This window comes from Arvicola amphibius, chromosome 2, assembly GCF_903992535.2.
Source record: "Arvicola amphibius chromosome 2, mArvAmp1.2, whole genome shotgun sequence".
Classification (NCBI taxonomy): domain Eukaryota; kingdom Metazoa; phylum Chordata; class Mammalia; order Rodentia; family Cricetidae; genus Arvicola; species Arvicola amphibius.
The window spans coordinates 4,504,552-4,527,687 of record NC_052048.2 but is presented as its reverse complement, the minus strand read 5'-3'; the positions used below and the strand labels follow the sequence as shown (position 1 = coordinate 4,527,687).

At 49.1% G+C, this 23,136-nt stretch overlaps 1 protein-coding gene across 2 annotated transcripts in view; it reads left to right on the top strand.

Annotated features, from left to right (window-relative positions):
- Positions 1-4,280: 4,280 nt before the first annotated feature.
- The window catches only part of Rassf8 (Ras association domain family member 8), a 76,665-nt gene continuing 57,809 nt past the window's right edge, over positions 4,281-23,136 (top strand). The window contains exon 1 of one of the 2 annotated variants that reach the window (XM_038320306.2): positions 4,281-4,382. The gene's annotated coding sequence lies outside the window, so the exon portion shown is untranslated. Of the gene's footprint in view, positions 4,383-4,853; positions 4,959-23,136 lie in introns of those variants that run through there. The other variant, XM_038320307.2, reaches the window with a different exon arrangement.

Below are 23,136 nucleotides of genomic sequence, written 5' to 3'. Positions count from 1 at the left end.
GACGGCCTCCCAGACTTCCTCACAGCAGGATTTCCCAGGACTTTGCCCCTAGTGGATTCTGACCTGCTGGCCTTCCATCTGGGACATCATCTGCCAGTTTTAGAGGGGTCCCCTACTGTGTCACCTCATTGAATGTCTCAGGTAGCTTTTGTCAGAGCCTGGGGTTATCTGATTGAGGAATTGTCTAGAGCAGATTGGCCTGTGGGCATGTCTGTCCTGATTGTTAATTGATACAGGGGTGCCCAGTCCGCTGTGGGTGGCACCATTCCCTGTGCAGGTGGTCCTGAGCTGTATAAGAAAGCCAGCTAAACTTCAGTCTGTAAATGAGCCATCAGATGACATTCCTCCATGGTTCCTACTTTCAAGGTCGTGTCCCTGCCTTGACTTCCCTCAGTGATAGACTGTGACCTGGAAGTGTAAGTTAAATAAGCCCATCCCGTCCCTAAGTTTGGTTGGAGATTTTACCATAGAAACAGAAGAATGACTAGGCCACCAAGCGTGGACACGGTCTTCCCACAAGCCTATCACACAGGTTGGTGTTCTCCCGTGGGCTAGTTTGAGAAATGGTAAAAGGATTCCAGTGGACATATCCAAGAGCTGCCAGGGATTTCTAGAGAGATGTGTCTCAAGGAACTGTGTATACGTATCCCTCCCTGACCACCCTTGAGAAGGAACGTGGGGATCATACCCGTGTTTAGGTTTCTCAGCTTCAGGACTATAAGATAATAGCAAGAGGAAAGTATCCACAGAGATGGAGGGAGGGCTGTTGTTCTTGGGGACTTCGCTCAGGTGAAGCCAGAACCCTGACTCTGACGCAGAAGAGAACATCCGGACAAGTTAATATAAAGCAGAGATGGCATTTGTATTCAAACATATATATATTTTTGAGACAGGGTTTCTCTGTAGCTTTGGTGCCTATCCTGGAACTGGCTCTTGTAGACCAGGCTGGCTTAGAACGCACAGAGATCCGCCTGCCTCTGCCTACCGAGTGCTGGGATTAAAGGCATGCACCACCACCACCCAGCTTGAAACATATTTTAAACGTAGATTTTAGATATGAAGGTTAACAGAAAGGCATTCAGGAAAAATGTAAGGCACGCATGGGGCAGTGTGGAAGTAGAGGTATCAAAGGAAAGATGTAATTCGTTATCTTTATAATAGGATATAGAGTTTCATGGGGTCTGAAATGACAGTCTTCAGTGAAGTCACAATGTGGCTCCTAAGGTGAGTTGACAGGCTTGGACTTTAGCAACACGCTGGATGTCAGGATGCAGAAAGTTGAGACAGCCTATCTCCACCATGAACAACAGTTAATTGCTTTGCTCATGAGAGTCCCAGAAAATATCTGGGAGAAGAGTGGGGTCCTATCCAAGGTCATTTAGATGCAAGCCTTCAGCCTGATTCATTGATGTTTTAACTCTTTTTATTTAAGATAACTATGGGCCTATGTCAGCGGCATTCACAGATAACAGGAATTGTGCTGGAATTCCCAATCCGCAGCTGTTAAGAGGCCGCACAGACTCCAAACTGCAGGTCTCTTTGGTCGCTTGTCCCCGCATGGCTCCTTCTGGTCCTGGTGCAGCTCCTCTCTTTTTCCCCGCTGCTCTCCACACTGGCTGCTCTTCCCATGTGCCTCTTTTCTGAAGCCTTCCTCTCAAGTTGTTTTCTACGAGCAAATCTGAGTAAATGTGACACAGACTTCAAGTGTTCTCATCTAGCTGGGTGTTGTTCCATGAACAGAAGTAGAAACCGGAAGTATGAGCTGTTTATCAATCCTACCAAAGGCATCTGGGGTTATCTCAGGAAGCCCAAAGCTACATGATGTGACTAAGAAAGCTAAACTATTTTTATTTTACGCTGGAGAAAAAAATGTACCAACTAAATGGGGCTGAGGTGGGAAGAGACCTCTCTGTTCATCTAGAACTGGGAAAAACTCACTGGCTTTGCAGCTATCAATAAGACCGCCTTCCAGTTTGGGGATACAGTGTGTCATTGGGTGCCCAGCTCTTAGGACAGGCGTCTATAAATGGCAGGCATGGTTTTTCGTCACAGTACGTTTAATTCTGTTCAGTTCTGGTCACATGAGAGCTGTCATGGATAAGTTAACTTGTTCATCTCTGGACTCAAGACAAAACCGAGGTCATTTTCAGACCTCCACGAGAGAACAGCATGGTAAAGCCAAGACTGTCGGACACGGCAAAAGGCACACTCTGGGCACTCAGATTTTCCCATCAGCTTTGGCACTCGGGCAGGTGACTGATAGTGTTCAGTGGAGTGGAAGATTGCCAGCTTCGGAAGTGAGGTTGGGACACGCCCACCTCAAGGCTGGAAAGGATTCCAGTGGGGTTAAGGAGGACTCCAGTCCCACAGTCCCCACAATCCTACTTCCTTGGACTGTGCGTTTGACTCTTAGAGGAAGCATCTCGCCAAATTCCTCAAATGTTGCCTTCTTCCGTTGAAGTCTTAGCTGGAATTCTCTTTTTCCCTGGTCCTGCATGGGTGGTAGAGGTGACTGAGCTGAGGAACAACCACAGGTCAAAACCACAAGGAAACGGACCTTTAAAGAAGAAAGCAATCACACGGACTGTGAGAAGCCGGGCCTCATAGTTAATATCCTCATATCGATGATTAAAAGCAAGTGCCAGGAAACTAAAGGGAACACTTAATTACTGGAATGCACTCTTGAGGCTCACCACCCTATGCAACGGCATCTCTTTTCAAACGAGTACTGCTGAGCTTTGAGCAGGTGCGAGCATCGGCCAGGCCCAAGGACTGAATTTTGTTCACTTCAGTCACTGCCTGACACAAAATAGTGAAAACAACACACAAATCTGCATTTCCAGGCAAGGGTTCCGATGCCCTTCGCTGATTAAAGGCTATTTTTAAAGCCGTGTGGGTGCATCTTTTGAATCCGAGCCCAGTTCTTTCCAAACGCTTGTTACTCACCTCTGATTCATTTGCCGTTTTTCTCATTTTTTTTCCTTGTCTGTTGCCTCTATCATGGCCTGCTGCTGGGGGCGTGGGGGTGCGCGTGCTAAATCACAGGCACTCAGAGGAAAAGCAATTCCAACTAGTCCTTGGAGAAGGCAAGATTTCCTTCTCTTTCCTGACAGTCTTCGTAGCCCAAGCTGGCCATATGCCTACCCTACTCTCTCCACTAAGCTCGGCTCTTTCTTCTCCAATATCTGAATCACTCTTCGGGGGTCTGATACTGCCCGTTGCTAAGGATGGACGCGGAATCGCAGAGGAAAAGCAATCCAAACAGGGTCTCCGTAGCCGGTAGCCTAGCCAGGCCTCGAACTTGCCACAGTCCTCCTGCCTCAGTCTTTCCAAGGGCCCAGCTCTTCCTACACCTGTGTTACATTCGATTCATTCACTTCGTTTTTACGTCTCCTCACTCGCGAAGGTCATCGCAGGCTGTCATGGTGGACACCTAAGCACAGTGGAGGGAAAGCCCAGTCCTCGGGCAGCCAGGCCTTTTCTTTCTTCTCTCCCGTCAGCCGGCGCAGAGCAGGCAGCTGCAGGGTATCCAGCGCTGGAGACGCCGAAGCCAGTGAGCGACCCAAGGCGATGCTACAAGGCTCAGGCCCACAGGCCCCTGCTCTCCCACGATGCGGCGCTGCGCAGTTCCCTTACAGTGTCTGTGGGGGCGGGGACCGGCGGCCACAACCCCAGCGGGTGAGGGGCTGATCCGGCTCCTCTACCCCCGGCACGCGACCCAGAGAAGGGGCGGAGCTACCGTCCCTTGGCCTGCCTTCCCGGCCCTCGGCCAGCCCCCCGGGTCCCGACCCCGCCTCCTCGGCCCTCTGCTCCTCCCCCAGAACCTCCGCTCCGCCTCCAAGACCCTCCGCCCCTCCCCAGACTATCCGCCCCGCCTCCAGGACCCTCCGCCTCGCCCCCAGGCTCTCCGCCACGCCCTCAGAACCTCCGCCCCGCCCCCAGACCCTCCGCCCCACCTTCAGACCTTCAGCCCCGCCCTTAGAACCTTCGCCCCTCCCCCAGGCCCTTCGCCCCGCCCCTAGACCCTCCGCCGGGCCTCCCGGCCCCGACGCGGCCTCCCCGGCTCGTGCTCGCCGCCCTCATCCCGCCCCTCTGCGGGGCTCCGCGCGGCCCTTCGGTCCCGCCCTCCCTTCCTCCTCCGCGCCGCTGTGCACCGCCCTCCCTGCCCGGGCCAGGCCGGCTTGCGCCCTCTCTGCGCGTCTCCTCCGCCGGCTCAGCCCTTCGCGCGCCGCCCTGCGGCCCGGCCTCCTCAGCCCCGGCCCCGCCGCTCGCTCGCTCTCGGCCGCCGGGTCGCCGCCTCAGCCGCCACTGCTCAGCCAGGGCCGGGCCGGGCCTCTGCCGCGGGCCGTGCACCCGGACGGCGGGACGGGCTGCGACGCGCAGTAAGTAGAACTTTCCCGGCCCGCGCCCCCCGCGGCCCCGCTGTCACCCCCGCGCCCTCGCTCCTCCGCTCGAAAGTTGGTGCTGCCCGCCCGGGGTCGCCTCTCTCCCGGTGTCCTTGGCGTGCGAGTTTAGAGGCCACTTTTGAGGGGAAGGGAAATGCACGCCTGGCCCTTTGCGGTTCCCCGCCTCTCCAGATGGAAATCGGATGCTCGCCTGGAGGGAGAGCTTTCCTCTGGAAAAGGAAAAGTGGCCGTTGGTAGGTTTTTGCATTTTGTCTGAACCGTGGCCACCGTGCCTCCTTGCTCAGCCTCCCGGATGGCCAGCCCCTCCGGGGAACCGAGCTGCCAAGAGGGGGGCTTGCAAAGTTCGCCGCGTTCTGAACCCTGGAAACTTGCAGAGGGCCAGGCGCAGGGAGGCTCAACTTTAGGGGTCGTGGGCTTGTGCGTGCGAGGCCGCTGGGGCCCGGCGGTGGGCGGCGGAGACCGGCTAGCTTTCCGCCTGGGTGTTGCGTTGTCTCTGCTCCGCCGAGCCGCCCGGAGTTGCCCGACCACTACTTTCCCAGCATCGAATTGCAGGTCAGTATTGGTCCTAATCTTTGGAAGTAGAGAAGGAAATATGCGGGGCACGTTTCCAAGCTGCCTTGAGCTCGTGAGGTCAGCCCTGCCAACACATCAAAGCCTTGCGTTTAAAAAAAAAAAATCCCCCTCCAACCCGCTGACAGCAGGGACGTAGGAACACTTAGGGACTTAGATTGGGGCTCAGCGATTTTTCATGAGATCTGTTTTGTCTCAGGGACGCATTTAAAATACATAGCGACCTCTGCTTTTCTGCTCAGTTTTAGGGTGTGTGTTTGGGGGGGTGTTAAGGTAGTTTTTCTTCTTTTTTAGAAGTCTTTCATCTGTGGCTGCCAGAGGTTTTGATCGTGATATGGAGGCAAAGAACCAGCAGGTTTCCTGGTGCTATTTTTTTTTTAACCCATCCTTTGCTTGAGGCAGTCCCGAATGTCTGTCAGTCCACTGCAGGGGGAGGTGCTGGTGAATACAGGAATCAAGGCACCGGACAACTGCACTATCAGTTTGGGAAGTGGTTTGTGCTTTATCTTTTAGTGATCACATTAATGGCTCCTGTGATTTTACTTATTTCCACGGGGAACTTCCCACAAACCTCAAAATTACACATGACCAATATACTCCATTTAGGAAGACTGAACACAGTTTGACCATTCTTCTACTGAAGGATCAGACACAACACAGCATAATTTGCAATGTAGGTGATTAAATCTTTTCAAAAATCCATCACTCATCCCTCCCCCTTAAGTGGCTCAAGATGGTACTTTCCGTACTAGACTCAATTGGCCGTGATGGACTGAGATCCTCGTAGGTGGTCAAGCCCTGTTTCTGGGCTTCTGCAGTTTGGGGGACAGTGGAGAGCCCCTAGAGGGAGCCAGGCCAGGACTGTGCACACAGGAAAGGTTTTCAGTTAGTGCCCTGGGCAGAAAAGCAGTTACAGAGGTGTCCAGGTCATTACAGGGGTCACAGTTCCCGGTGCTGCATTTTTAAAGAAATATTTGGAACTTGCAAATTTAAAATTCTGCAGGATCATGGTGTCATTTTTCTTTGCATCTTTGTCTTCTTTGCATTTTTTTTAAGCATGTGACTTTTAAAATCGGAATCCTTGGTGCTTGGTTTTTCGGAGCCTTTTGTGTTCAGAGGTGTGTATTAGCACTTGACCTGAATGCCTTGCATTCTGAGAAGTGATTAATTCTTCAGGGTTTCCTACTTCTCATTGGGTCTTCTGTTGTTGTATATAACAACTTGGGAGTAAAACTGTTGTTTGCTGCAGGATGTCGTTGTTCTTTTCGTTGTAGTTAATTTTGGCAGATGGTTTTGTCAGTTTATAAAACGTTGAGACCCCAGATAACTTGCACGTGTCAAAACTTGGCAGGTTTCCTTCTAGGTGGAGGTGGAGTGGGGCTGCTTAGGAATCATGAATAATGTGCCAACTACTCACTCTCCACGGAGGTTACTTTGTTCCAGTCCTGAGTAGGTTTCCAAATTCCGGATGTAGACATAGTACCTGGTGTTGTGCGCACTGGGAGAGATGCCTTGTAGCAGCTAGCCAGGCTTGTCAGCATCCAGGGAATTAAGGGAGGGGCTCTGCTCCTCCAGCTCTGTCATCTGTGTTCACACCCTTTTCACATCTATTTTCACAACCAGGGACACCACTGCTAACAGGTCAGCTGTGAGCGGAGCCCCTGATGTGCCTGGGCACATCATAGTGAGCAACGGCAGCATCTCCTGTGTCCCTAGAACTTACTTTATGGCTATCCCGACGTCACACTCTCCCTCACCTGTTCTAAACTTGTCCCTCCAAGCTTGTTGCCTGGCTCCTTGCACTCTTCTGTCCGTCAGCCCTCCAAGAGATTGACCACGCGGTGCTGGGACGTTTTCCTGCCAAGTCTCCTCCAAAGCCATCTGATTTTTAGTCTGCTGTGTTGACGTTGGGGTCAGGCCACTCTTGTCCTCCTTCAGTCCAGTGGCCTGCATTGCCCCTTCCTGCTTGTTTGCTTACCAATAGTCTGAAGAAAAAGCCACTTATTTTTTTCAGACCTTCAGGATTCCCAAGAAAGGCATGGTCCGGGGGGTAAGATGCCCCATTCCCGGCAGACTTTCCTGCCCCTCACCTGCGTCTCCCCACCTAGACCTGTCATAGGGCCATTGTCCCAGCTGCCATTCTATCCTTTGGTACCATCTCCTTGAATAACTTCTCACCTTTGGGTGCCAGCGCTCGTACCCTTTCTTCTGGAGGTCTCTTTGAGAAGGTCACCATCATCATGTCTGTTAGACCCGACCTGTTCTCTTCCACAAGGACAGACAAGCGTCCTTCTTGTTCACCACAATTCATAACTATGCTGCATGGTATGGTCTAGCCTCCCTTCCGTGAGGGCAGCAATAGTGCCTGCTTCTCTCCCCAGTCCCTGGTATCCATAGCAGTGCTGGTCTGGTGTCTATTTCTCGTTAATGCTCACTGTATAGTCCTGGCTGGCCTGCAACTCCCTATATAGACCAGGCTAGTCCCAAACTCACAGAGATCTGCCTGCCTCTGTCTGCCGAGTGCTGGGATTAAAGCACTCGGCTGCCATCTCACCCGGCACATATGTGTTTCAATAGTCCTTATCGCTGTTATATTTATGTTTTGTGACAGAAAAGCCAAACCAGACCTACTGTGTTCCAAACAGTGTTAGCTGTGTGATCTGAAACAGCCTGAGTGCAAATATCAAGTAAAAATAATGCACTTGTGGTGTCTGGGAAATGCATGGTGATATATGTGGCCGCCAAAGCAGCCTCTTTATTAACCAGTGGCAATAAAACATATTCATAGCATACAGAGGGGAAGCGCACATCAAATATATTGAGATAACATCTAATTAACGTTGTCCTTGTGATTCTCTGTAGTACATTCCGCTTTTCTGACTACAACATTATTATTCAGGATTGCAGAATGGAAATAATTTTACAGTGCCATATGTTTACACAGTGTCACGTGGTTGTGTGCCAGACAGATGATGTTGACCGCTCAGTGCCAGATGTTCAAGGAGGTTGGGGAAACGACTGTAGGAAAAGGCGGGCCAGGTCTAAGGATGCAGTGGTGTTCTAGCCCTGACAGTCAGACAGTCTGGAGAGGAGCCACAGGAGCCACCTAGAGGTGGGGAAGTTCTCCTTTCCTGTTTTAAGCAAAAGGAGACACACCTTCCATGGTGTGTTTTGCTGGGTGTTTTGTCCTGTGCTGCTCTGTACACGGTCCTGACTCGGTGTCCTGCGGCCCAGAGGCACCCATGTTGCTGCTCACTCTCTTTTAGAACCTTCTGCATTGCCTCCCGACTCTTCCTTCAGCTACTCCCCTCACCCTTAGATGGTAATCCCAGCATAATCCAAGTGTCCTTCTTTCCCTCAGTAGGTTCACTGTCTCTCTTCAGGACTGACTCCTCTGCACGTGGCCTCCAGCTCTCCCTCTGGGCACTCCTGGGGTGGGGAACCAGAGAGATTACACACTAGTCACATGCTGGCTCAAGAGGAGGGTGTGGCTGATCTGGATTTAGTCCTGAAAAGGACTCTTACGTTTTCAGATCTTCACTGTATTCAGAGAAACTGGTCCTTTTATTCCCTTAAAGACAGAGGGATGCCTTTTGTAGCAGGGTCTTTTGCTTTATTTTAGTGCATGCAGATTCAGACCAAGACTTAACCTGCCTGAAAAAAACGGGAATGGATTTTGGGGTGGGCCTGACAAGTGACTTGCTTCCTGCTGGGTCTCTGTGCCCCATGACATTTGCATCAGCCCTGTAGCCATTATTGTGGCTGGGCGCCTTTGTTACTTTTGGTCCCTTAGGTATATATGCCTACTGGCTACCTAGATGAACTCGGACAGTTGCGTGGGGTGTCTTAGCTCTGATATTATTTATTACCTTTTATTTCCCAGCCCTCATGTCAGCAGTGGATTGATTTAGTTGTTTGTATGTTTTATACATCCAGGTGTTGTCGCCAGGCTCAGCCTCATTAACTTGAGAACTGACGAGTTTGGGCACTGCAGATTCTTATTCAGTAGCAGGTAGTTTTACTCTGGTTTGAAAAGAAATCATATAGATACAGGTTGTAGCAAGAGGCAAGTTGTAATCGTTTTCTTCCAGATAATATGCATGTGGATATATACTTTGTCTTTCTTGTTAATTATCATTGGCTTCTGAGTGCTGAATCAAATTTATCCTTAATTGTAGTAATTTTATTATAGGGAAACCAGTTAAGATTAAATGATCCTTGCAAATGTAAATATAGATACCAAAAATTAGATTCCTTTTACTACATAGACATTAGTCAAAAAAGTAAGAATTTATTTTTGTTTAATATAGTAGAATATATTTATATTTTATGCAGTTCTGCAATAGAAATGTATCTGGGGAATAGGTTAGGTTAGATCTAATTCTTAGAGTTTGGCCAGTTCTGTTACTGGATTCATTAGAATCTGTCAGGAAACAAAGTAGTTTTTTGTATTTTATTTTCCGTATCTTTAACTATACAATAACTTCTTTGTGTTGATTATTTACTTATTTTAAATGTATTACTGCATTATTTATTTATTTGCTTTGTGTGAGTGGGGGAGTCTCGCATGTGGCAGTCAGAGGACAATTTGGAGTCTTTGTCTTCCTTCCATGTGGGTCCAGGCATTGAACTCGGGTCTCAGGCTTGGTGGCAAGTGCCCATACCCGCTGAGCCATCTTGCCAGCCTTGTATTTATTTTTTTAAGCAAAATTTTAGTAAGGTAAAATTGTCATGAACTAACCTGCATATGCCTAGCTGCAGTTTTAATAGGCATTGACACAGGTCTGGAAGTCATCACCATCACCAGCATAAGGGACATAGCCACTGTCCTCCCCAAGTGTCTCATTCTCTCTAGCAGTGCATCCCCTCCCCATCCTCCCCGTCACTGCAGAAGGCTGAGTTTCTATAGTCTGTGATGGAGCCATGGATGTATTGTCTCCCTCAGAATGGTTGTTTGGGACTCACTCATGTTGGTGTGTGTAGCAGCAGGGCTGGGGTGTAACTCAGTTGTAGATTGCTTATCCAGCAAGCACAGACCCCTCGGCCCGGGTCTCCAGCACTGTATAAACTGTGGTGGGTCACTCCGCCATCCAGCAGCTGGAGGCAGAAGCAGGAAGATTAGAAATTGAAGGTCATCCTCCTTTACTTAGCAAGTCCCGAGTCTCGGCTGGCCTGGGATACCAAGAGCAGTTCTCAAGCACAGACAACCCAGATAGACACACATCGACTGCTGGGCAGTGTTGCTGTACGCTCACCCATTCATCTCTTGGACCTCTGGGCCATTTCCTTTCATTATATGAGTGAGCTTTTAAAGAAACTACCAAAGTATTTTCTATGCAGATTCCACCATTTCATGTTTGTTTTGCTTCTGCTTTGCAGTGTTTGGCTGGCCTTGAACTGACCCTCCAGGCCTCCACCCACCTCTAGAGCAGAGGGAGAGGGGGAGGAGGAGGGAGAGAGGGAGAGGGGGAAACGGGGGAAGGGGAGGGGTAATGAGCAGGTGTGTAGCACCATTTTCCTTTCTTAGCAGTGTGTGCGCAGTGATGCCTTTCTTACTACACTTGGTATAATTAGTATTTTTCATTAAGTGTTTGGGGTGTTCTTTGCTGGTTTTCATTGACACTTATTGATAATTGATATTGAACATCTCTAAATTTATTTTTATTTTTATCTTATATGTGTGAGTGTTTTGCTTACATGTATGTCTGTGTACCACGTGTGTGCCTGGTGCCCTTTGAGGCCAGAAAAGGGTGTCAGATACCCTGAGACTGGATTTACAGACTGTTTTGAGACACCATGTGGGTGCTGGGAACTGAACCCAGGTCCTCTACAAGAATAGAAAGTACTGACTTCTTAACCATCTTTCCAACCCTTTCCACATTCTTACTGTGTTTTAAGATTGAATTTTGAGAGGTTTCGTGTATTTGGGTACAGTTATTCATCAAATAAATAGATGCTTTGCAAACGCGTTTGAGTCTGCGGCTGCCTTTTCCTCTCTTCTTGGGCACTTTTGAAGACTGAGGGTCTTACTCTTACATTTCCATGTAGTCCAACCTATGATTGTTTTCTTTTGTGGATGTGTTCTACAATGTCGTATTCAACATATCTTTGTTAACCCAAAGTCATAACTGTCTTTTCCTTTGCATTCTTCCAAGTTTTATAACACCAGCCTTTAGATTTAGACCTATGGTCTATTTTGAGTTCATTTTTATACAGTGTGCATTATGGGTCCAGGTTCATTTTCTACACACAGTAACCCAGTTGATCTGACATTATTTATTAGGGGATTTTTGTCTAATTCCAGGTTCATTTTCTACACACAGTAACCCAGTTGATCTGACATTATTTATTAGGGGATTTTTGTCTAATAAGGTTTCCTTGGCCTGTCTCTAAAATCGATTGTCTGCTCGGCAGTGGCTATCCATTGCCGAATGAAAGAAGCTGAATCCAGTTCTGGATAATGTGTTTGCGCTATGTTTAATAACACTCTTGGTCTCTTTTCTGTGACCTTATGGAAAGCTTCCCTACTCAAAGTTTCCTTCATTTTATTTTGTTTTTTATTTCTGTTAAGCGAGAAGTTCTGCTGTTACAGAGTGAAGTCACGCTGCGGACGCTCTGTTTCTCTGCTCTCCCATTCTGAGTCGTCTTCACTTTCACTTTTTAGTTTTGCCTTTTGTTTCCTCTTTTTATTTTTATTTCTCATTTTATTTTGCATTTTCTTGAGTAACTGCTCAAGGAAGGTACTAGAAGAGAAAGTGTCCACTTCAGTTGGAAGCCCAGGACAGGGCTAGAGAGATGTCTTAGCTGTGAGGAGGCTCACATCCTTCCAGAGGACTTGAGTTTAGTTCTAGCACCCACATCAGGTGGTTCACAACTTCCCGTAACTCCAGCTCCAAGGGGTCCGATGTGAATGCATGTGCGCACACATATGCACACACAAATCAAGTTAAATAAATCTCAACAACAAGTTAGAAGCTGGCCATGCCTGAGCCACACTGGACGTTCTGAGCAGTACCAAATCCTGAGCTCTTCACTTTTAAGTTGGGCTACCAATGTATTCTTTGAGGGGGTATTTGCTTGTGTCCATACATGGAGTGAATGCTTGTCATGTGTAGAGCCAGTGCCCTTCCTAGGCTCCGTGGGAGAGAGAGTGCTGTCATTAGATCATCCAAAGGGAGAGAACAGGGCTTGCCGCCATCAGGCCCAAGACCTTTGCAGCAGTAATTCTGTCTGCGCCCAAGTTGAAGCTCCCTTCGCTAGCCTCAGCCGCTGCTCAGCCTCCAGCAGGGACTCTTGAGATCATGTACGTGCTAGGCACCAGGATCGGTAAAGGCCAGACTTTTGGCAACACGTTCACAATATTACCGGTCTTCTCAAAATGCCTCTTCCTAGCTGACATGGTGCTGCCTGCCTGTGCTGCAGAAGCAGATTCAGGTGGATCTTTGAGTTCAAGGCTAGCCCAGCATATCTGAAAAGTTCCAGAACAGCCAGGGCGACATAGTGAGACCTGGTCTCAACAAACAAACATCAAAACATTCTTGGTAGGTGTCACCGTCTTCATTTGCTTATTTATCAAAACCAAACCACACACCCTTCCATGCGTGGAGATGTAGCAGAGAAAATGCAGAGAGCCCCTGTTGGTGTGGCCTCCCAGGGCAGGTGGGTAGTGAGGAAGAAGCCGTTTCACCTGTTTGTGCCCGGCTTTAACTCGCGGTCTTCCTGAGGCTCCACACAGCCCATCGGTTTTCTGGTCTCTTCTCAGGATGTCTGTTGGTGAGCCATTTCTCGCTGTTTTTGTTTTCCTGAGAAGTGCAGAGTTCATTGATTCTGAAAAGTTTAGCCTGAGAGGGGTGGTCTCCCCACTCCGCGTTGATTTTACTCTGACATTCAGAGGTGGACTGTATGTCCCCTCTGTGCCTGCGGTGCTCTGCAGGTGGAGCTCCAGACCCTGCCTCCTCAGCCACATGGCAGTTAGTTCTGCGGGGTCAGCGTGTGGCCACGTCCTCCTTAGTTCCGCCTAGGCCCATGGCACATCATGTTCATGTGCATGTTTGCGTGAGTAGTGCCAGGTGACATGCAGCACAGCCCCTCACTCCTCAGGGAGTGTCCTTCAGCTGAGGACAGACAGCGCGTGCAGCCTGACCGGTAGCAAAAGCAAGGAAGGGGGGCACTGTGAAGCCAGCAGCTCCTTACCAGCTGGCCACAGTCAGAGTTTCAGGGATCGTGTTTGCAGGTCGTCACATCAGACCTTGTACAGCTGGCTCTCTCTTCTGCCCTGCCTCCCTGCTCATCTGCCTTCCTATCCCTCAGCCATGTGCCTAACAGCTGGAGCAGGATCTCACTAAGGTGTCTTTTGCAGTGATGCCTAATACGATGTGCTGTTTGTTCATGCGAATAAAAGGTTCTGCCCGCCAGTAGCCTTAACACCAGCCTAGCCGGGCTTCTCCCTTGCAGGAGTGCTCGGTTCCCTGAGAGCCAGTCTTTCTCCCATGCCATATGCATGCCTACTTCTCATAGTCCTTTGTGTGGTAATTTGGGAAGCTCTCGACTTCAAACAGCTGAACTTCTAAGGGGCTCTTTTGGCTCATTTGTTGCTAGGTTCAAAGTGGTTATGCAGGCTCTAAGCTCGCAGTCCCCTGTTGCAGTTCAAGGAGTGTAAGTAGACTCTTTGAAGCTCCCTCGCCAGTGGTGCCCTTGCTGTGGGTGTTCTGTGGAGTACTCTCTTCTAAAGTGAGGTGCTTTGTCTGCGTGAGAGTCTGGAGGCCAGAGGCCTCTTCATGGTTTCTTTCTGGCCCCGCGGAGACCCTAAGTGGTCCCTGATGTCCAGATTCACTCCTGGCCTGCTGCACTTCGGGCTTTGGTGCATTCATCTGTGGCCAGCCTTTCTGTTCTGGGGCAGTTTTCCTGGCCCCTGAACTCACATGAGCCACAGCCACATTTCCATGCTTGGCAGTGTTTATTGTCCCACACATTCCAAATGCAAGGATGTCAGAGTCTCTCTCTTTGTGCCCTAATTCATCAATACTGCTTGGAGCTCATCCTGGCCCTAGAAGGGTCAGCTAGACTTTCCCGCTCTGAGAGGAGTGGTGACTGAGGGGAGAGAGAAAGCAAGAAGTGCTCTCCGCTCCCCAGCTGTTCCTCTTAGCTTCTTTGTTTCTGTCATAGTCGTGTTTGTATTAGCACAGAGTTACACTGTGACTTTACGAAGTCAGAGGTAACCGAACAGTGTTAAAACAGTGTTTTGAAAACGCTTCAGAAAGATGTCTTAATGCAGCCGCTCGCACACCCCTAGACAGTGACCATGAAGGCGCCACCCAGGGGAGCCTTCCCTGTTCTCGGAGTGCTCTCTGGCCCTGCCTGCCGCTGAGAAGTGCAGGTTCAGGACTGAGGCTCCAGGTTCGGGTCCTGCTGTCTGCCCTGTTAGACCAGGACCCTCTAGAAAGCAGTGTCCCACAGTGCTGGGCATCTACCCAGGATGTCAGTGCAGGCAGCTATTTGATGAATGAATTCACTGTCTCGTCTCAAGCAGTGTGTGCAGCAAGTGCCTGACGAAGAAACAGGACGCTAGCAGCATCTGCAGGACCCCCATAGCGTATCCCGCTCTTTTGACCATTTTTCATTAAAAAAAAAAAAATCTTACTGCACTCCTTGGTGCCTGGTGTTTTATATTGGGTCATGTGACTTTCTCTGTGCCATTGTAGATTGCACACTCATGTTATTAGTGACTTTTAATCCTGTTTATTGTTTTCCAATTTTTCTGTAATTAATGTATATTTTATAATTGAAGAAATTTACTATTTGTCGGATTGTTTTATTTTTTGGTTGATTGGTTGTGTTTATTTTGTGTGCTTGAAATTGAACCTAGGGCTTCAGGGACAGACATGTGCTCTACCACCCGATTATATTCCCAGCCCAGAATTGTTTCTTAAAAGAGACAAAGGAAAGTTTATACTGCGTAGACTCAGTTGCCGGTTAGACTAGACCATGGGACATAGGAAAGGGACTCGAGAGAACAAGTTGGGGCTATACCAAAACAGATGTGCTGGGAGCACGTGTGTGCTGGGGACAGAAGGACAGGATTCTCTCGGGAGGTTAGTCTGCCATGGGATTATTCCTTTGATCCCCAGATTCTCTCATTCATGGGTCCATTAAATACAACGTCATCCAAGTAAACTGACTGAGGATTAACTTTAGGTAAGTCTGTAAGATCACCTGCCCTCAGTGCTCCACAGGTGCTGGAGGGAAGGGTGACTCGCTAGGACTGAATGATTGTACCTCCTCAGAGTTGTCATGAGGTCCGACAAACACACACACACACACACAGACACACACACACCACCCAAGATGTCACACACATGCAGACACATGCACACACACACACCACCCAAGATGTCACACACACACACACACACGCACGCACGCACGCACGCACGCACGCACGCACACACTACCAAAGATGTGAGGAGCTGAGGTTTGGGAAGTGATCAGGTTGTGAAGGCGGATCCCTTATGTTCTTACAGGAGAGAGTTAACTCGATCGCGTGAGGACACAGCACAGGAGGACGCTGCTGTTACCCAGAAAGTGGCGCCTCCCTGACCTCAAGTCTTAGGCCTCTAGAATCAGGAAAGTACGACTTTCTGTTGTTTATAAACCAGCAGCCATAGTGTGTGTGTGTGTTTGTTCCCATAGGAGCGCTAAGCGACTTAAACAATTCATGTTCCGTTGGCACAGCTTCCTCTGTGGATGAGGGTAAGGAAAGGTGCCATCTGGAAGTGAAACCACGTGATCCCAAGGTCTGCATTTGAAGTAGACCTAAAGATTTATGACAGGCAGCCTCTGAGAGCTCAGCTGGTGTGGGAATCAGGGGCAGCCGAGACAGCCTGGCAGCAGGAGGGCTCTGCTGACATCTCTGCCAGTGTGCTCTGTACCACCCAACTTGTTACGTCTTCTGTTTCCTCCTGATGGTGCGGTAGGTGAACAACAGATAGGAGCTGGAGGAGAGGGAGCCCACTGTCTAGTGGGACGAGCCCTGCATTCTGCGGAGCCTACCCTGCTGGAGGAAGCGTGAGTGAAGTGTGCTGTAGTGTCTCCTTTGAAGAGAGGCCTGCCGTTGCCAGACAGGGATGTGCTCCTAAGGACAGTGTCCTATTGGGAGACACAGGACAGTCCTTGAAGCCAAGGTCAATTCTAGAGCAGCCCCCACTTTCCTAGTTAAATACATGTGTGTGGAAATCATGGCTTCTCTCTGGACAGCACTGATTTCTTGAGACCTTTCATACTGGGGGCTGGATGGGCCAACTCTATATCCGGAGCTTGGCCTCCTCTGCCGGATGGTGCAGGAGAGCTGAGGGACAGGTCCTGGCTGTGTGGCGTTGATGCTGGTGGATCGGGCAGTGCCGTAGTAGCTCATCGCAGCCCCTCACAGTGCCTCTGAGAGCTGTGAAATGGGTGTGCAAGGAAAGCCCTTCTCTTCCCCAGCTGTTCCCTTAGGGGCGGGGCCTGGGGAGTTCCAGGAAAGTGCACTCAAGCTGGGAGGGGTCTCAGACAGCAGAGCAGCTGGGTGCAGCACGGGCCAGACAGAGTCCTGCTCTGTGGAAAACTGTAGGTGACCCTGGTGTCTGCTGGTTCTGAGGGCCTGGGGGCCTGGGAAAGGGGCAGGGCAGGGCAGGGTGAGGAGTCCTGTTCCAGCCCTGGGGTGAAGGGCGGCCTTCTCCTAAAGCTTGTTCACCTTTGGTTGAGAGTGAGCTTACTGATGAAAACACAGGGTATTATTGTTTTTCCTGGCATTGTTCTCAACTAAAATTTCTGCTTATTCCAGTTTTACCCTGAGAAATATTGAGATCAAATGAGAATTAACTTGGCTTTGGAGATTGTTCAGTGTTGAGTACAGTACATCAATCTTAGCTTATTTGTTTAGTGGTTGTTTGTGTTTACTCAGCACACATTCATGCACACGTTGTGGTGAGGAAGCTGTTTTTTGTGGTAGTTGGTTTGACAAAGAGAAGGACCTCTGCATCTTTGGAAGCTTACATTTAGCAAAAGCTGAACTTTAAACAGAAGCGAGGCTGGACTGGACAGTGTGGCTTACACCAGGGATTCCATCACGCAGCAGGCTGAACTGGATGGTGTGGCTCACACCAGGGATTCCATCACGCAGTAGGCTGAGCTGGGACAAGGTGGATGCTCTTCTATGTACTTGCCAACCTGGACTACATAGCATGTTCGTGTCCAGCCTGAGCTACAGAGTTAAGACCCTATCCCCAAAAAGGGCTTGGGCTAGGTGTGCAACTCAGTGGTAGAACAGTTGCTCAGGTGCCATGTGTGAGGCCCTGGTCAGCTCCGTAAAGAAAGTGGTTAAATACTTGTCACTTAGAAGACAGTGCACACCAAAGACCAGAGTCCTAAGAGAAATGGAATGTCAGGTAATGGTGTGGGGGTGAATGTGGTGGGAAGCTGGGAAAAGTCTCTACCACAGCCTGAGGACATGGTGAGCCTGGTCCAGAGTGTAAGCTGCCTCCAGTCTCATCCCTGAGGACACGGTAGAGCCTGGTCCAGGGTGTCAGCTGCCTCCAGTCTCACCTCCAGCTCCAGTACTTATTGCTGGTAGTCTTGATATGTCACTTCTACTTTCCGAACTTCCTTCCCTAACTCTAAGTGCCAGGTTTGATTATCAGCCAGGATAATCAAGAATCAAATTAGATACCTACACAAAACTGGATGGGTGGAGTAACATTGGGAGGGAGTGTTGTAGAGTCACTTTTGGGATGATGGTGTGGCCAGGCCCAGGTATGGAGGTCTTACGTGTTGCCCTGAGGTATGGAGCTAGTATGTGTGGCCCTGAGGAGTGTAGGCTTTGTTCCAAGTCAGGATTTTATGAACAAATCTTCCACTGGGTTTCTTGGCTTGTCTCCATTTCCTCCCCCTGCTTTGGGGGGGGGGGCACAAGGTGGATGTGCTGTCCTCCTATGGTGCCCACCTGGAAGTCCCTGGCTTTGCAGCGAGGACAGGAGAGCTATGGTCCCAGAGCATTGGGCTGGTTCCTTCTTGTTTCTCCTCCTGAGTTGGCTTTCCTCACTTAGGTCCTTCAGAATGTCAGCTAGCCACATTGTGTCTACACCTGATTTAGTTCCTAACTTTCATTGCTGATAAATAATCTGCACCTTATATTTGGAGAGATAGCTCCAAAGCTGAAGCGAGCAGGCCACAGTGAATGTTGGAGGCAAGATTAATAGACTTTTTCTGTATGGCCTGCTTGACCGGGGTCCTTCTGTTAAGTCCTCGGAGCCTTTCACATCAGGGATTCTCAGTTCCTACCAGTGCACAAGCCCACCTATGTAATAGGAACGAGTGGGCTGCTTGTCATCCAGCTGCCCCACTAGCTTATACCCGAAATAATCACACAGAAACTGTATTCATTTAAACACTTCCTGGCCCATTAGATCTAGCCTCTTATTGGCTAACTTTCACATCTTGATTCAACCCATTTCTAATAATCTGTATGTCACCACGAGGTCATGGCTTACCGGGAAAGATTCAGCATGTCTGACCTGGCAGCTCCATGGCGGCTCTCTGACTGCCCTTCTTCCCAGCATTCTGTTCTGTCTACTCCGCCTACCTAAGTTCTGCCCCATCAAAAGGCTGAAGCAGTTTCTTTATTCAACCAATGAAAGCAACACATAAACAGAAGGACCTCCTACACCAGACCGACCCTGTTCCTTGGCTTGGTGAGATGTTTGCATGTTTGCATTCCTGCTGGGCTTCATTTATGGGCTACTCCCGTGTCAACTGCCTGGCTTCTGCTTGTGGCCTGTTATTTATCTTCCCTCTGTGCTAGCAAAGCCTAAGTTCTTACTCAGTCTCTCTCACTCAGCTGATCATTTGATTTTATTTTCTGGAAAAATTGGCCCAGATCACTGCAGTTCGTATCAGTGACCTTTTGTTTTGCAGGATGCTCTTTCACTGAATGCCAGCTAGTAGATTAAGTGTGTTGTTTTAGTGGTTTTAACTGGCAGTGTTACTTGCCAACTCAGGTTCCCCAAACTAACATATGTGTATGACAAAAAATGGACACTCTTGCTTTGCAGCTTCTCCTGCTCTTTCCAGAAGTTGTACAGTTGGCCCTTCATAGGTTGTCTGGAGACCAGCCGGAATACAGGCACAGGGCTGACTTTGAGGTCAGGATCACTGGCCTCCGTGAACCCTGGGAGTCCATAGGATCCCATGACAAATGTCAATATCTAAAGTCCAAAAGTACTTTCAATAAAATAAGGGCTCAGCTCTGTGTAGGCTGGCCACTTGGGTGGCATTGTTGACAAGGTCCCAACTCTCCCTTCAGGGCATAGGTGCAGTAAACAATGTAGATGTTTCCGGGGCTTTAAGGAGGGATTTCATAGCTAAGGAGAGAAAGATTAATGTCCGTTTATCATGCTGTTTAACCAGAGCACATTGAGAGCAGGAAAGAGGAAGGTGTCATTTTCACTTCTAGAAGGGGATCCCTAGAAAGTGGCTAGAAATGCAGATTGTAAATTTGGCCAGCAGTACAGATATAGCCCAGTCATTTCTTCAGCATGATCAATTGGCTGACCTCACAGTTGGGCAGTTGACGCGCAATCAGCTTGTCCTGTGGCATGTGGGTGAGGAAGAAGAGACTTCAACAGCAGAGCGCTGTAGTGCCTGGCCCAGCTGGAGGACCAGCCAGGAAGGGGGTGGATGCTGCTCTCTGACGGGGTGCAGAGAGGAGGGCCATCGTGTGACATCATGTCACAGAGGACGTCACCTAAGATAAAGGCTTGAAGCTATGATGAGCAGATAAGCCCGCACTTCCCAGGAGGACTGAAGAGCGTGAGCCATGGGGACAGGGACAGCAGTGGGAGGTCTTAGTTAACCTTTGCGGGAGTGAGGAGCAAGCAGGGTGGTAGACAGTTTTAGTTGGGAGACAGGAATTAGGAAAATTCTCAAGTAAGGTGGCCCTTTGGCAGAGGTTCACAGCGGTAAAAGCGAGGTGGTGGTACATTTAGAAATTTAGGTGTGAAATCTGGAATTCCAAACTTAGGTACTTTGTATTTTCATCAGGTTTTCTGAAACAAATAGAATGTGTCTTTGACGGTCCCCAGCAGGATTGTGTGAACAAGGCTCTTGACCCCATTGTGCTGTTACACCTGGAATTAGAGGCTCTCTTCAGAGCCAAGACCCTCCAGGCTATGTTAAGAAGTATGTGCAGCAGCAGCATGGCCGTTCTCTCCAGTTAGCAGAACCTGTAATTTAAGAAGTAAATGCTGTGACTGTGGAGTGACAGTGAAGTCCTCGCCACCCTGCCATCCTGCCACCCCACCACTCCAGCCTTCTTCAGATGGAGGCAGCAGGGAGCCCTAGACCCCGCCCTGCCACCAGGCCTTTAAAGCGACAGGTCATGACGTTTAAATTAGTGTGAATTCCACAAACAAGGTTGTTTTTTCAGTCATGCTCTTTAGGTTTGTTGACTTAAATCCTAGGAAAAACACTGAGTTGAGTGATGTGAATGAGTTATGCCAGGTTCTGCTGGGCCTTTTTTGTTAGCCCTTCAGCTCTAGGTTTAACCTGTGTGGAGATGCTTTTTAAGCTGCATCCTCTTAACTGAGCATGCAGTAGGAAACCTGCTGTGAGGGGTCAGTCTGGCATGAGGAGGAGGAGCGGAGAGATGGTTGCAGGCCCAGCCTGCTGTTCTGGCACGGTGGGACTCTTCATCCTAGCAGATAATTCATGCTTCCTCTGCATGTCTGCTGTTGAGTTGAGGTGCAGCGAGGCAGGCATGCTGACCCCTGTCACTCAGTCCCTGGCGCAGAGGCTAATGCACAGGACTGCTCTGGCTTCCCTGAGTGCTCTCTCCTGCTGCTGCCAGCCCCGGCTGAAGCATGATTGTTTTACAGGCGCGACTTTCACAGCCATCATCCTGTTACCTACGTTTGTGGTTGTGTCCTCGGTCTGGTTTGTGACGTATGTGGGCAGCACATGTCCTGATCTCAAGGGTGTGCACTAGAAACCTTGTAAGCTTCCTTAGCGACTCCTGAGCTGAAGCAATACCACTTTTTTAATGTAGTGGTTTTTTTGGTTATTTGGGCGTTTCACATAATCCACCCTGATCACACTCTCTTCCCGGTCTCCCCTGGTCCACCCCACCCTGTGACCTTCCTAGAAGAAAAGAAAAAAGCAAAAAGCAAATCCAGTTTGTGTTGCCCATACACTCACTGGAGCCTGGTCAAATTCCCAATGGCCTGCCCCTTAAAGAAAACCAAGTCCTTCTCCTTCAGCACCCCACCCCCACCAGAAGCCAACAACAGTGAAGACTGCACCTCTGCATCCCCAGCACAGTTTTTAAAGAGTTCTCTTCAAGGGCTTACTGTCTAGACCGTTTTCTTTTTTGGTGGTAGCAGCAGGGGAGGGGGAGTTGTCTCAGAATCTGTGCAGCCCTGCCTGTCCTGGATCTCACTGTGTAGACCAGGCTGTGTCATCCATTCCGTGGGAGAAAGAACAGGGACTGGGACAAGGCTACAAACCCTCAAATCTACCCCCAGTGATGTACTTTCTCTGGCAAGGGTGTGCCTCCTAAAGGTTCCATAACCCCCCCTCCCCAAAGAGCACCACCAACTGGGCACCAGTTTTTCAAACACTTGAGCCGATGGGCATCATCTTATACTCAATCCATAGTGGAGCTATCGGTAATAATGAGAGATTACAATCTCCTTAGCAGCTTGAGACAGCCTTCTAAACATAAAGAAAATAAGACTAAATGTAATCAGTCAGAATCAGGTTAAAAATAGCAGTTGTGGGGATGGCCACTCTCCTCTGGCAGTTGTGGAACTTAGCGGGGTAGACTCAGTCTGGAGAGAAAGGATGGGAGAGCCTCCCTTGCAGTGTTGTTGAGTGGTCAGGAGTGTAGCTAAGGTAGACAGTGCTGCTACTTAAATACAGGCTGTGTACTCTGGAGGCTTGGCTTTCAGTAACATAACCACCCTGTGCCTGTTCTCACCAGAGAACGAGGACAATCCCATCGCACGGTCATTTCAGTGACATCAGTAGATGAGTTAATGTCCATGAAGCTCTGTGCTCTGCCGTTTGTCACATGGAAAAGAGCTCTAGCCGCTCTCTTTTGAGCCTGGAGACAAACTGGCTCAAAACATTACAGATGTCACCTACGCTTTCAGAGTTGAGAGCACAGCAAAACTGAGCCCTAACAGTTGGGTGCTGTAACTCCAGAAAGGACCCGATGACCTGCCTTCAGGCACTATGACAGGTCACATTCAAGTCCTTGACCTACATAGCATTAAAACCTAAAGACAGTCAGCTCTGTGAGCTGATTGCTTTATTGTGTATTCTTCTCTTTGATGGGAAATTGGGCAGTGATTCAAGATTAACATACACCATCAGCCAGTTTAGGAAATTAGCTAATTGTTTAGAACATGCTGAAACATGCCAACATCCTAAAGTAGTTTTGTGTTCACCAGGGGAGTATCTTTTCTCCTACATCTCTGTTTGTCCCTGAGTGTGCACTGGAGTCCCTAATAGCGCCTTTGGTGCAGGGCTGGTGGTGAGAGCCCAGGATTCGTGCTGGACAGGCACCTTCTACTTACTGCATTCCCAATCCTCTACTTTTGTTCCTTTTCTGAAAGAAACTCACTTGTGTTATTTTAGAATAAACCCTTCTCAATCTTTGACTTATTCTTCCTGCATTTTAAAGTTCATTTCCTTAGGCTGTAGTGCACGGGGGTGGGGGGGGGTGGCGGAGACCTAACTGGAGAAGTTTCAGACGTCCACCTAGAAACCTCTGTGAGCCATCTTGGGGTTTTTCTCCTGGGAGTAGCATTATGAACAGATGGTTCATCCACACAGTGAATTGGGATAATCAAGTCTGAGCTGAGCAGAGGTTAACACAGCAATCTCTGGCATTTAGGAGAATGTCCAGGTGACTGGGAGTGGTGTCTCTACCAGTATTTGGGATTTTGTTTGTGATAGTATGAAAATACAGCATAGCAAGGGACCTTTCTGTTCTCATTAGAATTTTTCCTTTGATTTAGGAAGTAGTCCCACCCACAGCAATTTTCCCTCCTTATAGGGAAGAATTGAAATCCCTACACACACACATATACACTTCAGGAAATAGTATCAGGTTCCTGTGTTGTCAGAG